We start from the raw sequence: 15,719 nt of genomic DNA on the forward strand, positions 1-15,719 counted from the left end.
TCAAATCAAGGTATTGACGTGAACATCAACTGTTGCCATTAACGTCAACTGGGATCTTATACATAGAGACATCTCCGTCCATGACTGAATCTTTTGATGATATTCTTCATCACACACAAACTGAGCGCAGGTTACAGACAGTTATTTACCAGTTATGTACTCATGGCATGTACAGCTTAACGTAACCAACCAAAAAACCACCAGTGGCCATTGTCGAAAACTTCTGAGGCAACTTATCTGTTAATGTTTGTTTGTTTGTTTGCTTAACGCCGCACTCAGCAATATTCCAGCTATATGACGGCGGTCTGTAAATAATCGAGTCTGGACCAGACAATCAAGTGATTAATATCATGATTATCGATCTACCAAAATTGGATACGATGACATCAATCATGTCAGCGATCCCGTTAGTCGCCGCTTACGATGAGCATCGTGGTTGCTGAAAACTAATTCAAACCCGGATCGTCACGGTTTTCAAATCAAGGTATTGACGTGAAAATCAACTGTTGCCATTAACGTCAACTGGGATCTTATACATAGAGACATCTCCGTCCATGACTGAATCTTTTGATGATATTCTTCATCACACACAAACTGAGCGCAGGTTACAGACAGTTATTTACCAGTTATGTACTCATGGCATGTACAGCTTAACGTAACCAACCAAAAAACCACCAGTGGCCATTGTCGAAAACTTCTGAGGCAACTTATCTGTTAATGTTTGTTTGTTCGTTTGTTTGTTTGTTTGTTTGTTTGCTTAACGCCGCACTCAGCAATATTCCAGCTATATGACGGCGGTCTGTAAATAATCGAGTCTGGACCAGACAATCAAGTGATTAATATCATGAGTATCGATCGACCAAAATTGGATACGATGACATCAATCATGTCAGCGATCCCGTTAGTCGCCGCTTACGATGAGCATCGTGGTTGCTGAAAACTAATTCAAACCCGGATCGTCACGGTTTTCAAATCAAGGTATTGACGTGAACATCAACTGTTGCCATTAACGTCAACTGGGATCTTATACATAGAGACATCTCCGTCCATGACTGAATCTTTTGATGATATTCTTCATCACACACAAACTGAGCGCAGGTTACAGACAGTTATTTACCAGTTATGTACTCATGGCATGTACAGCTTAACGTAACCAACCAAAAAACCACCAGTGGCCATTGTCGAAAACTTCTGAGGCAACTTATCTGTTAATGTTTGTTTGTTCGTTTGTTTGTTTGTTTGTTTGTTTGCTTAACGCCGCACTCAGCAATATTCCAGCTATATGACGGCGGTCTGTAAATAATCGAGTCTGGACCAGACAATCAAGTGATTAATATCATGAGTATCGATCTACCAAAATTGGATACGATGACATCAATCATGTCAGCGATCCCGTTAGTCGCCGCTTACGATGAGCATCGTGGTTGCTGAAAACTAATTCAAACCCGGATCGTCACGGTTTTCAAATCAAGGTATTGACGTGAACATCAACTGTTGCCATTAACGTCAACTGGGATCTTATACATAGAGACATCTCCGTCCATGACTGAATCTTTTGATGATATTCTTCATCACACACAAACTGAGCGCAGGTTACAGACAGTTATTTACCAGTTATGTACTCATGGCATGTACAGCTTAACGTAACCAACCAAAAAACCACCAGTGGCCATTGTCGAAAACTTCTGAGGCAACTTATCTGTTAATGTTTGTTTGTTTGTTTGCTTAACGCCGCACTCAGCAATATTCCAGCTATATGACGGCGGTCTGTAAATAATCGAGTCTGGACCAGACAATCAAGTGATTAATATCATGATTATCGATCTACCAAAATTGGATACGATGACATCAATCATGTCAGCGATCCCGTTAGTCGCCGCTTACGATGAGCATCGTGGTTGCTGAAAACTAATTCAAACCCGGATCGTCACGGTTTTCAAATCAAGGTATTGACGTGAACATCAACTGTTGCCATTAACGTCAACTGGGATCTTATACATAGAGACATCTCCGTCCATGACTGAATCTTTTGATGATATTCTTCATCACACACAAACTGAGCGCAGGTTACAGACAGTTATTTACCAGTTATGTACTCATGGCATGTACAGCTTAACGTAACCAACCAAAAAACCACCAGTGGCCATTGTCGAAAACTTCTGAGGCAACTTATCTGTTAATGTTTGTTTGTTCGTTTGTTTGTTTGTTTGTTTGTTTGCTTAACGCCGCACTCAGCAATATTCCAGCTATATGACGGCGGTCTGTAAATAATCGAGTCTGGACCAGACAATCAAGTGATTAATATCATGAGTATCGATCGACCAAAATTGGATACGATGACATCAATCATGTCAGCGATCCCGTTAGTCGCCGCTTACGATGAGCATCGTGGTTGCTGAAAACTAATTCAAACCCGGATCGTCACGGTTTTCAAATCAAGGTATTGACGTGAACATCAACTGTTGCCATTAACGTCAACTGGGATCTTATACATAGAGACATCTCCGTCCATGACTGAATCTTTTGATGATATTCTTCATCACACACAAACTGAGCGCAGGTTACAGACAGTTATTTACCAGTTATGTACTCATGGCATGTACAGCTTAACGTAACCAACCAAAAAACCACCAGTGGCCATTGTCGAAAACTTCTGAGGCAACTTATCTGTTAATGTTTGTTTGTTCGTTTGTTTGTTTGTTTGTTTGTTTGCTTAACGCCGCACTCAGCAATATTCCAGCTATATGACGGCGGTCTGTAAATAATCGAGTCTGGACCAGACAATCAAGTGATTAATATCATGAGTATCGATCGACCAAAATTGGATACGATGACATCAATCATGTCAGCGATCCCGTTAGTCGCCGCTTACGATGAGCATCGTGGTTGCTGAAAACTAATTCAAACCCGGATCGTCACGGTTTTCAAATCAAGGTATTGACGTGAACATCAACTGTTGCCATTAACGTCAACTGGGATCTTATACATAGAGACATCTCCGTCCATGACTGAATCTTTTGATGATATTCTTCATCACACACAAACTGAGCGCAGGTTACAGACAGTTATTTACCAGTTATGTACTCATGGCATGTACAGCTTAACGTAACCAACCAAAAAACCACCAGTGGCCATTGTCGAAAACTTCTGAGGCAACTTATCTGTTAATGTTTGTTTGTTCGTTTGTTTGTTTGTTTGTTTGTTTGCTTAACGCCGCACTCAGCAATATTCCAGCTATATGACGGCGGTCTGTAAATAATCGAGTCTGGACCAGACAATCAAGTGATTAATATCATGAGTATCGATCTACCAAAATTGGATACGATGACATCAATCATGTCAGCGATCCCGTTAGTCGCCGCTTACGATGAGCATCGTGGTTGCTGAAAACTAATTCAAACCCGGATCGTTACGGTTTTCAAATCAAGGTATTGACGTGAACATCAACTGTTGCCATTAACGTCAACTGGGATCTTATACATAGAGACATCTCCGTCCATGACTGAATCTTTTGATGATATTCTTCATCACACACAAACTGAGCGCAGGTTACAGACAGTTATTTACCAGTTATGTACTCATGGCATGTACAGCTTAACGTAACCAACCAAAAAACCACCAGTGGCCATTGTCGAAAACTTCTGAGGCAACTTATCTGTTAATGTTTGTTTGTTTGTTTGCTTAACGCCGCACTCAGCAATATTCCAGCTATATGACGGCGGTCTGTAAATAATCGAGTCTGGACCAGACAATCAAGTGATTAATATCATGATTATCGATCTACCAAAATTGGATACGATGACATCAATCATGTCAGCGATCCCGTTAGTCGCCGCTTACGATGAGCATCGTGGTTGCTGAAAACTAATTCAAACCCGGATCGTCACGGTTTTCAAATCAAGGTATTGACGTGAACATCAACTGTTGCCATTAACGTCAACTGGGATCTTATACATAGAGACATCTCCGTCCATGACTGAATCTTTTGATGATATTCTTCATCACACACAAACTGAGCGCAGGTTACAGACAGTTATTTACCAGTTATGTACTCATGGCATGTACAGCTTAACGTAACCAACCAAAAAACCACCAGTGGCCATTGTCGAAAACTTCTGAGGCAACTTATCTGTTAATGTTTGTTTGTTCGTTTGTTTGTTTGTTTGTTTGTTTGCTTAACGCCGCACTCAGCAATATTCCAGCTATATGACGGCGGTCTGTAAATAATCGAGTCTGGACCAGACAATCAAGTGATTAATATCATGAGTATCGATCGACCAAAATTGGATACGATGACATCAATCATGTCAGCGATCCCGTTAGTCGCCGCTTACGATGAGCATCGTGGTTGCTGAAAACTAATTCAAACCCGGATCGTCACGGTTTTCAAATCAAGGTATTGACGTGAACATCAACTGTTGCCATTAACGTCAACTGGGATCTTATACATAGAGACATCTCCGTCCATGACTGAATCTTTTGATGATATTCTTCATCACACACAAACTGAGCGCAGGTTACAGACAGTTATTTACCAGTTATGTACTCATGGCATGTACAGCTTAACGTAACCAACCAAAAAACCACCAGTGGCCATTGTCGAAAACTTCTGAGGCAACTTATCTGTTAATGTTTGTTTGTTCGTTTGTTTGTTTGTTTGTTTGTTTGCTTAACGCCGCACTCAGCAATATTCCAGCTATATGACGGCGGTCTGTAAATAATCGAGTCTGGACCAGACAATCAAGTGATTAATATCATGAGTATCGATCTACCAAAATTGGATACGATGACATCAATCATGTCAGCGATCCCGTTAGTCGCCGCTTACGATGAGCATCGTGGTTGCTGAAAACTAATTCAAACCCGGATCGTCACGGTTTTCAAATCAAGGTATTGACGTGAACATCAACTGTTGCCATTAACGTCAACTGGGATCTTATACATAGAGACATCTCCGTCCATGACTGAATCTTTTGATGATATTCTTCATCACACACGAACTGAGCGCAGGTTACAGACAGTTATTTACCAGTTATGTACTCATGGCATGTACAGCTTAACGTAACCAACCAAAAAACCACCAGTGGCCATTGTCGAAAACTTCTGAGGCAACTTATCTGTTAATGTTTGTTTGTTCGTTTGTTTGTTTGTTTGTTTGTTTGCTTAACGCCGCACTCAGCAATATTCCAGCTATATGACGGCGGTCTGTAAATAATCGAGTCTGGACCAGACAATCAAGTGATTAATATCATGAGTATCGATCTACCAAAATTGGATACGATGACATCAATCATGTCAGCGATCCCGTTAGTCGCCGCTTACGATGAGCATCGTGGTTGCTGAAAACTAATTCAAACCCGGATCGTCACGGTTTTCAAATCAAGGTATTGACGTGAACATCAACTGTTGCCATTAACGTCAACTGGGATCTTATACATAGAGACATCTCCGTCCATGACTGAATCTTTTGATGATATTCTTCATCACACACAAACTGAGCGCAGGTTACAGACAGTTATTTACCAGTTATGTACTCATGGCATGTACAGCTTAACGTAACCAACCAAAAAACCACCAGTGGCCATTGTCGAAAACTTCTGTTATCTTATCTGTTAATGTTTGTTTGTTCGTTTGTTTGTTTGTTTGTTTGTTTGCTTAACGCCGCACTCGGGCAATGTTGAACCGGTGAGTAAATATATTTGTATAGTCTCTCTGGCTGAGCATACTCGCCTTGGTTTCGAGGACGTCTGTAATTAGTTGGTTTTGTTGGTTTGTTGTTTAACGCCGCACTCAGCAATATTCAAGCTATATGACGGCGGTCTGTAAATAATCGGGTCTGGACCAGACAATCTTGTGATTAAAATCATGAGCATCGATCCAAACAATTGGAATCGATGACATGCATCAACCAAGTCAGCGAGCCTGACTACCCGATCCCGTTAGTCGCCTCTTACGACAAGCATAGTCGCCTTTTACGGCAAGCATGGGTTGCTGAAGACCTATTCTTCTCGGATCTTTACATAAAGATCGTCACACAGAAACATCTTTTAGCATCTTTATTAATTTGTTGTGACATAACAATGAAATATGCAATGGAATGTGTATTTAGAAATATGTTTGAAATAGAGATAATTTGTGCGAGTGATTGTAATTCTCAAATATTCCATGTATTATCCTGCTGTGTGCGAAGGTATTGCTTAGAAAGGGATATCCCAATTTATCATATAATGGGTAGGTTCCACGGCAGGATAAAGCCAACGGATAAAGATGGAAATATGAAAGGTTAGGTTGGTACTACTTTCGTTTTTTACAAATAAACATGGCGTCGCCATTGTCATTCGGCATTGTCAAGTCAGAAATTAACCATCGGGAATCGGAATAAACTTCTGGGTTAATTGCTATCATTATCAAATCAAAACAATCATTTGCAATCATTATAAAAAAAATCAGAAATTCAGTGTCTAAATTGGACGTAGCTGGGGAATTTTACAAGTTTTGGCAACTTTGGAGATACAAATTGCGACACAATTTAGCGAGGACACTAGCGGGGAAATATCATGTATAAGGAATAAACACTACGTATTGTTAATAAAGGATATTTACCACCCAAAACACTCTCGTGTGATAATCTCTAAAAAGGTGACGGATAAAAATAGATTCATCAGAAATTACATTATTCGGATGAGAATCCGTCGCTGCACATTACTTCAAAGCAACACGCAACTACAAGTCTGTGTAAAAAATACTCAATTGCAGCGTCTTACACAGACTTTATACTTTCGGTACAGAATGAAATAACGATGTGCGGGGATTTGGAGACACACAAACCTGTGACGTCACTATCAGTGACCCGTGTCCGTGTCGTCCCGGGTGTCATGGCAACGACACATAAAATTTATGTTGCGCTTAAAACGTCACTGGTGTTACAGGTAATAAACAAGCGAGCGTGATGTCAAGGGAGCCTATACTTAGAATACGCTGAAGCCTAGTTGTGAAATAGCTACTAAAATTGATACTGCTGCACATGAGAGAATAAGCGAAGAGGGGTGGGGTTTAATTATTGTGTAGCTAAGGGAGATATACATAAAGTCATGACTTAATTATGTGTATCAATTGTTACCATAAATAACAGATAATTACCAGACTGGGTAACTGATAATCACACTTTCTGTACTGTGGTATTATGTATACAGTAGAGCCTCGTTTATCCGGATGATACCGCTTTAAAGATACTTACCAAGAGTATTACGTTTCGTTTAAGGCCGCACTCTGCAATATTCCAGTTATATCACTTGGCCTATGAATAACTGAATCTGGTCAAGACAAACCAATGATTGATATCATGAGCAATGCTCCACGCCGTCAGGGTACAACGACATGCAATCAACCCCATCACCGAGCCTGACCTCCCGGTCCACTGCTCTTTTGGACTGACCAATAATACGTTGGGGGGGGGGGGGGTGACGAAGGTTCGGGAAGGTTGACCTTGCAGCAGGACATCCTGGCGGTTTTGAAAACAATGTGTTGTATTAAAATTTTAAAAATCGGTTCCATTAACACGAAAACATTGTGTGTTTTGACGCAGCGGTCGAAATATATATTTGACATAGGAATGTGGCCGAAAAGTATCTTCTAGACTAACATAAGACATTTGACTAAACCGACTAGACTGTGTGATTCCTGGGAGCTGTAGAGGTTTGAATTGGTCTGTAATGTTCATCATGAAATACTCTGTAGATACAACGACGTCATTTTACAATTCAATGACCGAACAAATATAATGCCTGGACACAATAGTTCTCTTTGGAATGTGACTGACATAGTGAAGATCATTTAAAAAATAGTCACATTGCCTTGATAAGATTGTCGTGATAAAAGTCACATTGTCTTGATAAATAGTCATATTGTGTTGATAAAACGGTCACATTGTCTTGATAAAATAGTCACATTGTCTTGATAAAACAGTCACATTGTCTTGATACAATAGTCATATTGGGTTGACAAAACAGTCACATTGTCCTGATACAATAGTCATATTGTGTTGATGAAATAGTCACATTGTGCTTATAAAACAGTCACATTGTCTTGATAAAATAGTCACATTGCCTTGATAACATAGTCACATTGTCGTTATAATACTCACATTGTCTTGATAAAATAGGCATATTGTGTTGATAAAAGTCATAGTGTTGATAAAACAGTCACATTGTGTTGATAAAACAGTCCCGATTGTCTTGATAAAATAGTCATATTGTGTTGAAAAAGCGGTCCCTTGTTTTGTGAAATAGTCATATTGTGCTATAAAACAGTCACACTGTCTTGATAAAATAGTCACATTGCCTTGATTAGATAGTCACATTGCCATGACAATAGTCACATTGTCTTGATCAATAGTCATATAGTGTTGATAAAACAGTCACATTGTCTTGATAAAACAGTCACATTGTCTTGATAAAATAGTCATATTTTGTTGATAAAGCGGTCCCATTGTCTTGATAAAACAGTCACATTGTCTTGATAAAACAGTCACATTGTCTTGATAAAATGGTCATATTGTGTTGATAAAACAGTCACATTGTCTTGATAAAATAGCCATTTTGTGTTGACAAAACAGTCACATTGTCCTGATACAATAGTCATATTGTGTTGATAAAACAGTCACTTTGTCTTGATAAAATAGCCATTTTGTGTTGACAAAACAGTCACATTGTCCTGATACAATAGTCATATTGTGTTGATACAATAGTCAGTCTTAGTAAACTGTTCTTACTGTTTTGATAAAATGTCCACACTGACAATCAGTGCGACACACGTGGAAAGTAAGTGTGAACATTATTTACGTTTTCTATTTTTTTCACTTTCCATTTTTACCCGAAAGTCGTTAATGTTCTTGTTCCGAAATGAAATTATATATTTGTTACAATAATCAGAAATACCTCTATCATATAGGTTTATGATAAGATTCTAAAGAAACGTTCATAACAGTTCAAGCATGACATCCTATTATTGAAGTGCATTCAGTGTCCTCTCATCGTGACATTGATTGTGACACGACACCGCCATAAGCTACATCAATATTAACATAATAACAAATTGCTCTCGTTTCATCAAATACCTCCACATCGCCCTCATCCATCGTCATTTGTGTCATGCTAATTGTCTGTTGCTATAAGTTCACGCTCCATTACATGTGTCAGCCATTATGATGCGCGCCGAACAATTAGTCGTCTGCTTTTGGCGTCACGTGACCAGGTGTCAACGTGACATTCGCGTTTAACGACCTTCACCTGGGTATGTAACAAGCTTTCATTCGTTTTGATGGGAAGGGTTAACTCAACCGGCATCCATTTCACAAGAATGTTTTCGTTTCAGTAAGGACGAAAATAAATGTTCCAGATGAGTGAATTGCTAATGAAATGGTAAAACGCTACAAAAGAACATTGTTTTCGCTTTTTGCTCGTATGTTCGTATTTATAACGCCTGTCTGGGCATATTCAGAAGTTCCCGGATGGCTGCTTTTAAATGAGTTGATAATAAAACACAGTTGAATAGCGAATAAACACGGGTGGTAAACTGCTTAATGTGCTGAATGCGAGATCTGATTCCTACCATTAGCATATTGTATTAGCATGCGTAATGCAATCCCTCCTATGTAGATAAAATATCCATCAAACGCATGTTTGTATAACAGATTTACAAACAATGCTTGGAAACGATATACACACTGTTTCGTTTAATTGTTGAGACGGGATTAAAGATCAACAACAGAAGCCTCGTAATGATTTAAGTTGGTGTAGCCAAGAATTCGCATTAATTCATGTACGAGTTAATCATAGAAGAGGCAACTCTATGTTTCAATCGGCTTAAATCTGTTAGCGGCATGGGTAGTGGAGTAGTGAAGTATATGTAGGTGTTGTTGATGTCGTTTAGAAAACTGTTGTAGTGGCAGTAGTGAAGACAATTGTGGTTGTAGCAGGAGTGAAGGCAGTTGTAGCAGTGGTGAATACAATAAAATGCATTTGTAAATTAATCTATAAGACAATTGGTTACAATAGGTTAATCTGCAAGACAATTGGTTACAATAGGTTAATCTGCAAGGCAATTGGTTACAATAGGTTAATCTGCAAGACAATTGGTTGCAATAGGTTAAACTGCAAGACAATTGGTTACAATAGGTTAATCTGCAAGGCAATTGGTTACAATATGTTAAACTGCAAGAGAATTGAATACAATAGGTTAAACTGCAAGAGAGTATGTTACAACAGGTTAAACTGCCAGACAGTTGGTTAAGGGGTTAAACTGCAAGACAATTGGTTACAATAGCTTAAACTGCAAGAGAGTGAGTTACAACAGGTTAAACTGCGAGAGAGTTGCGTCCCTTCACCATGCCAAGATAGCATCAAGATCCATGATGACCTAGTTGTGTTTTGTTGATTTACTTTAACACAAATGGGGAATGCCTCCAACCTGCGTCTTTTGGTTGGATTGTCATTTTATCATTTTCGTTTTAATATTTCACCGTATCTTCTACAACAACAACAAAAAGAGCAGCGACAGCAGTAGCGGAAGTCTGTCTCCCAGACCCTTGAGAATTCAGCTAAAAAGGGAATCCAACTCTAGAATGATTTTGCAAGTCTATATTGCCTCAGCTCTAATTAAGCATTGTTCTAGGCTCCACTTGGATTTTATTTTTATTTTGTAGATATATATATATTTTTTAAATAGACAAGTTTATTTTGGGGGTCTCAATGTTAGTCTACGGTACAGGTAGCGGAAACGCTCTGTCAAATCACAATTATGAGTTCGCTGTCTTTGCACATAGCAATTAGACTCATCTTTGTCATATCTACTGAAATTTACACAGGCCTTCTAAACCATTCTGACAGTTGGTTCGAGGAATTTTTACCTGTCAAGGCTATGGCGAATCTATTGTTGGAAGCTATGTCAATATAATGAGAAATGACTTGTCACCCAAAATCACTACACTGTGATAATAAACATGGCAACGCTGAATGACAGGTGTCGTCAATCAGGAGTCACGTGATCTCTCCCTCCCTCGCGTTGATCAAAGCGAGGTGACAGACGGGCACGTGATGTGAAATCAACATCACCGAATAATATGATTGACTTGATACAGAAACGCGGCCATGCTGTTGTTTATTGACCTATAGTTGAAACAATAACGTCGTTATTTTATTAGGAAAACAAACAATTCGGCAGAAAATGGTACGCAGTGTTCACAACAACTTATGTTTCGAAACTATCTGTCTGTTTTGACCATATTCGTTTAGACTATTTTGAGATATTAAAACAATGGACAAATTGTGACAAACTACCCGCCAATGACCGTAAAACAGTATGAACTCTGTGTAGCAACGATTTCTTTCTCAAAAGAAAGAAGAGAAATCTATATTTCACAGTCTGCAACCAACACTAAGTCATGTCCTACCATTCTCATTGACATTTTACATCGCGAACGTTCGTTGATAACATTACCTTAAACACCATTTACACGCATTAGTTCCGAGATCAAACGAATATGTAGCGTGATATCATACGTTAAGTCGCGCCCCACAGGCACCACCAGGGAGAACGTGTGTGAGGAGAGGGGGAGTTTTGGGGCGGGGGGTGATTTAATCAAGACAAACGTATCTAGCCCGGGGAGACTCATTATTGCGATTTTTGTGAATAAAATAAATTGTGAGATGTAAGCAGGTATTCTTAATTAATCATGAATCATTTCTAAGCAGCAAATTATATCCACCTCACCCCTCCCCGCCCGAACACCCCAGCCCCTACCCACGATGCCCTCAAGAGACGACAGGATGAAGCTGTTACTGGTAATTATGTGTGAAATTCCATCGTGATAAAGCATACATCAATAAATGTTCATTCTCCATACCCTGTTAATTGTGACTTTACCCTTTAACGTCCACGATCTTGATAATCTAGGGCATAACCGGATCCCACTGTTTGCCCCGGGGGGTGGAAAAGGTGTTAACTTCTAATGACACTTTGTAATCATCACCTTCAGTACTGGCTATTACAAGAGAGGGCACTTAGGGGCCGATTTCTTATATATTGAAGGGGCCAGTTATCCTTATATATGACAAAGAGAAGAGGGTACATTATCATAGAAAGTCATTTATATATAAAAAAAATAAATTGAAATTTAGGCGAATTTTCATGAACTAAAGTAACTTTAGGAACCCCGTAGAAACACGATTTTGACTTACCATCTCAGTGTCTATAAGACCTTTCATGTTGTTATATAGGGGCGGTAGCCTAGTGGTTAAAGCGTTCGCTCGTCACGCCGAAGACCCGGGTTCGATTCCCGACATGGGTACAATGTTTGAAGCCCATTTCTGGTGTCCCCCGCCGTGATATTGCTTGAATATTGCTAAAAGCGGCGTAAAACCATACTCACTCACTCATGTTGTTATAAATATTAAAACATTCTCATTTCACGTGAACACATATAATTCCTATCATAACGATTCTGAAAAGTTTTCTCATTTTTTTTATTAATATGCATAATTAATAGGACAAATAGAGGGAGTATCGTTGATGTTGACGGGCAATTTTACGACCACATCCGGTGGATCTGATTTCGAATTCAGAGAGTGTCCTTGTCTGGCCTCGTCCCTTATATAGGTCTGGGCCCGCTTGCACAAAGCGATCTTAGCGCTAAGACTATCGTAAGCCTATGTTAAAGTATAGGAGTTACGATCATCTTAGCGCTAAGATCGCTTTGTGCAAGTGGGCCCTGGAGGTCAAGACACTAGGGGGGGAGGCGTCCAGGGGGATCGAATGAAACAGGTAGTCGGGCTAGGTGCCTTTTGGTATCAATCACCGGTTTGTCTAGTCCAGCCGCGATTACTTGCTGGCCACCTGGAATCCTGCTGAGTGCTGCGTTAAACATCAAACAGGACAAAAACAACATATTCTCCGTGTTGGTTAAGACAACAACCACGCGTATATAGTGTACCTCATTCATCAACGTCACAACCAATTCCACCCCACAGTCTCGTTTCACACAAAGGATGATTCTCGCCAATAGCCTGAGCCTTTTCAGCACTGACGTATGAGGTGAGTACTCTCGTATCATGTTGAAGCGTCACACGTGGAAGCTGAAGTGCCGGTGTCTAAGTCTGTTGACGGTGGCTCTATAAACCAGTGTTCGTTTAAAGGATACTTTGTCAAAGAATGACGTATAGCCCTATTGCAAGTGGGGATCACCAAATCTCTGTTGGTCGAACTTGATTAATTTAAACTGAAAACATCAAAATCGGATTATCACCCTCAGTTTGTAATTTGATACCTACTTTCAGAGGAGTACAAATGATCTATACCCTGGCCTTTGTAGTAGGGTATTTGCCAAGGGGTCTGAAGTTGCTATTTCTTATGGGGGTATTTCGGGTTCGTTTGTACTTCGGATTTGAGGGGAGTTGGGGTTGCCTATTGGTTCAATTCCCCACATGGGTACAATGTGTGTAGCCAACTTCTGGTATCCCCCGCCGTGATATTTCTAAAAGCGGCGTAAAACCATACTCACTCACTTTCATTTGTGGGCCATGAATCCATCATCACCTACGCCTCTCTACAGCCTTACGTTAAAACTGTACTCATCTCTTAAGGTGAAACATTTACCCAAAAGAAAGGTAAAATGTTGCCTGCACACGTTTCAAGGCTTCTGTCTATCCGCATGATATGCACATGATTGCTGTTTGTGTACGCCTTTTTTCAGTCTTGAGGGGTGCACGGGCGGCCCAGTGCTCTAAGACGCCATTATTCGTTTTGCAGAGTTTGTTCCCTTAGTCGTTTCAGGATTCCAGATTCGCCCCGATTACGTTCTTTGCCCGTCAACACCGAGAGTTTCACCGCTGGTCTTTCTTTCAGGTTCGCCGTGATATACCTGAGTGGTCGAGTGAGTTGTGTTAACGCCGCTTTTAACGGTCTTCCAGTCATATCACGGCGTGTCAGCTTGATTTTGGAGGAAAACCCGAAGTGATGCAGGACTTAGACGTTTACCACTTCGGTGAAACCCACGAGCACGGGTATGGTGCTGACAACCTAGAAACATAATCTGGGCGAACCGGGATTCGAACCCACAATCATAGGTTTCTGGCTTGGCCAGGGGACGCAACTCTGCACAGCGAATTGCGGCGCCTTAGACGACTTGGCCACCCGTGCCCCCTGGTATACCTGAAAATGCTTCATCCAATGAACACGGCATTCAGCAGAGATTCCTTATTATCGTGGAAATGGCTTTGTCCCTTTTACTCCTCCATTCACTCACTCTACAGGTTTTTTTTATGCCGTGTGTGTATGCCGTTTCTTACATCGCTAATGGCGTTTATATGAAGACGTGTCCTCCCCATGCGAAGGAAACCCGTGAAGATCCGGGTTAGAATTGCTTTTCAGCAACCCATGGTTGCCGTAAGAGGCGCACAACGTGATCGGATGGTCAGGCTCGCTGACCTGGTTCATACATGTCATCGTATCCCAATTGCGTAGATCGATGCTCCTGATGTCAATCACTTGATTGTCTGATCGATATTCGATTTATTACAGACCGCCGTCATGTAGCTGGAATATTGCTGAGTGTGACGCAAAATAAAAAACAAACAAACCATGCGAACGAAAATCCCAAAATTGACACTTTGGCGAAACATTCCGAGGTCCTGTTTTGTGAGATGGGGGTTCATCATATCTCTTCACAGGGGCAAAGCCCTTGACCCTTTGTTCCTGAATCCGCTCCAACACACGGCAGTGTCACAGCTGGGCCTTTAACCATACATATCGTACACAAATAACCGTACTTTAAGAGGATGTTTGCACAGTTGTGAAATGTACATGTCCTCCTCCCTGGCGACCAGGAAGCAAACCACGCCACCTGCTGAAACAGTCACGTGTACCTGTTGTATACTCCCCAGGGAGCTGGGAAGACACTTTTGATCTGGTAATGATGTACATTTTGTTATCACGATAAGGTGTTTTGGAGAAAACACTGAACGAATTGTGTTCAGATGGACCAAACAACGGACCCATTGAATCAGCGAACTGGAAATTTAATCGAATTAAATAAAAAGGAACGCAAGTTGAATTAAACTACTATATATTCACAGCTAAGACAGTTTTTTAATAGAATCTCACTATATGCGAGATGTAATCCTGTCGTCTGATATTTTATTCGCTACACAAAGCATCATCAGATACCGCAGCGTATATTTACAATCACAACATCGTCACGCGATACCCATGGAATCTGTTCTCGGTACACACAAGAAAATGAATACACTATTCATTCCGACAATATAGCATTCATTTTTTTCATGAATATTTTTAGAAACGCCTTCATTCCTTCATAAATAGCTTATTTGAATTCAAATATTCTGTCAATAGGGCCCCAGAAATGCTATGGAATAAGTCTTAATGCACGTGAAATTCAATATGTAAGATGTGTGGGTGGCTAATGACAGCGTTTTAAAGTTCGAGGGTCTGAATGCGTTCACTGTTTGACTGACCTACTTCAAGGTGACCCGCCCATCTAGACGGAGATAGGGTCTCTTGTGTTGTATCGCCGATCAATGTCGCGTCTACCACTACAGGGAGGGGTGGGGGTATCTAGGGCGTTCCTTGGGCGCTGGTCAGTTCAGGAATGTGTCCCAGCGTTGGAGAAAAGGGAAGTTTTTGTTTCAAGTACCCAGGTGTTTTTG

The sequence above is a fragment of the Haliotis rufescens genome, unplaced genomic scaffold (genome assembly GCF_023055435.1).
Source record: "Haliotis rufescens isolate VD_foot unplaced genomic scaffold, xgHalRufe1.0.p SCAF_92, whole genome shotgun sequence".
Classification (NCBI taxonomy): Eukaryota; Metazoa; Mollusca; class Gastropoda; order Lepetellida; family Haliotidae; genus Haliotis; species Haliotis rufescens.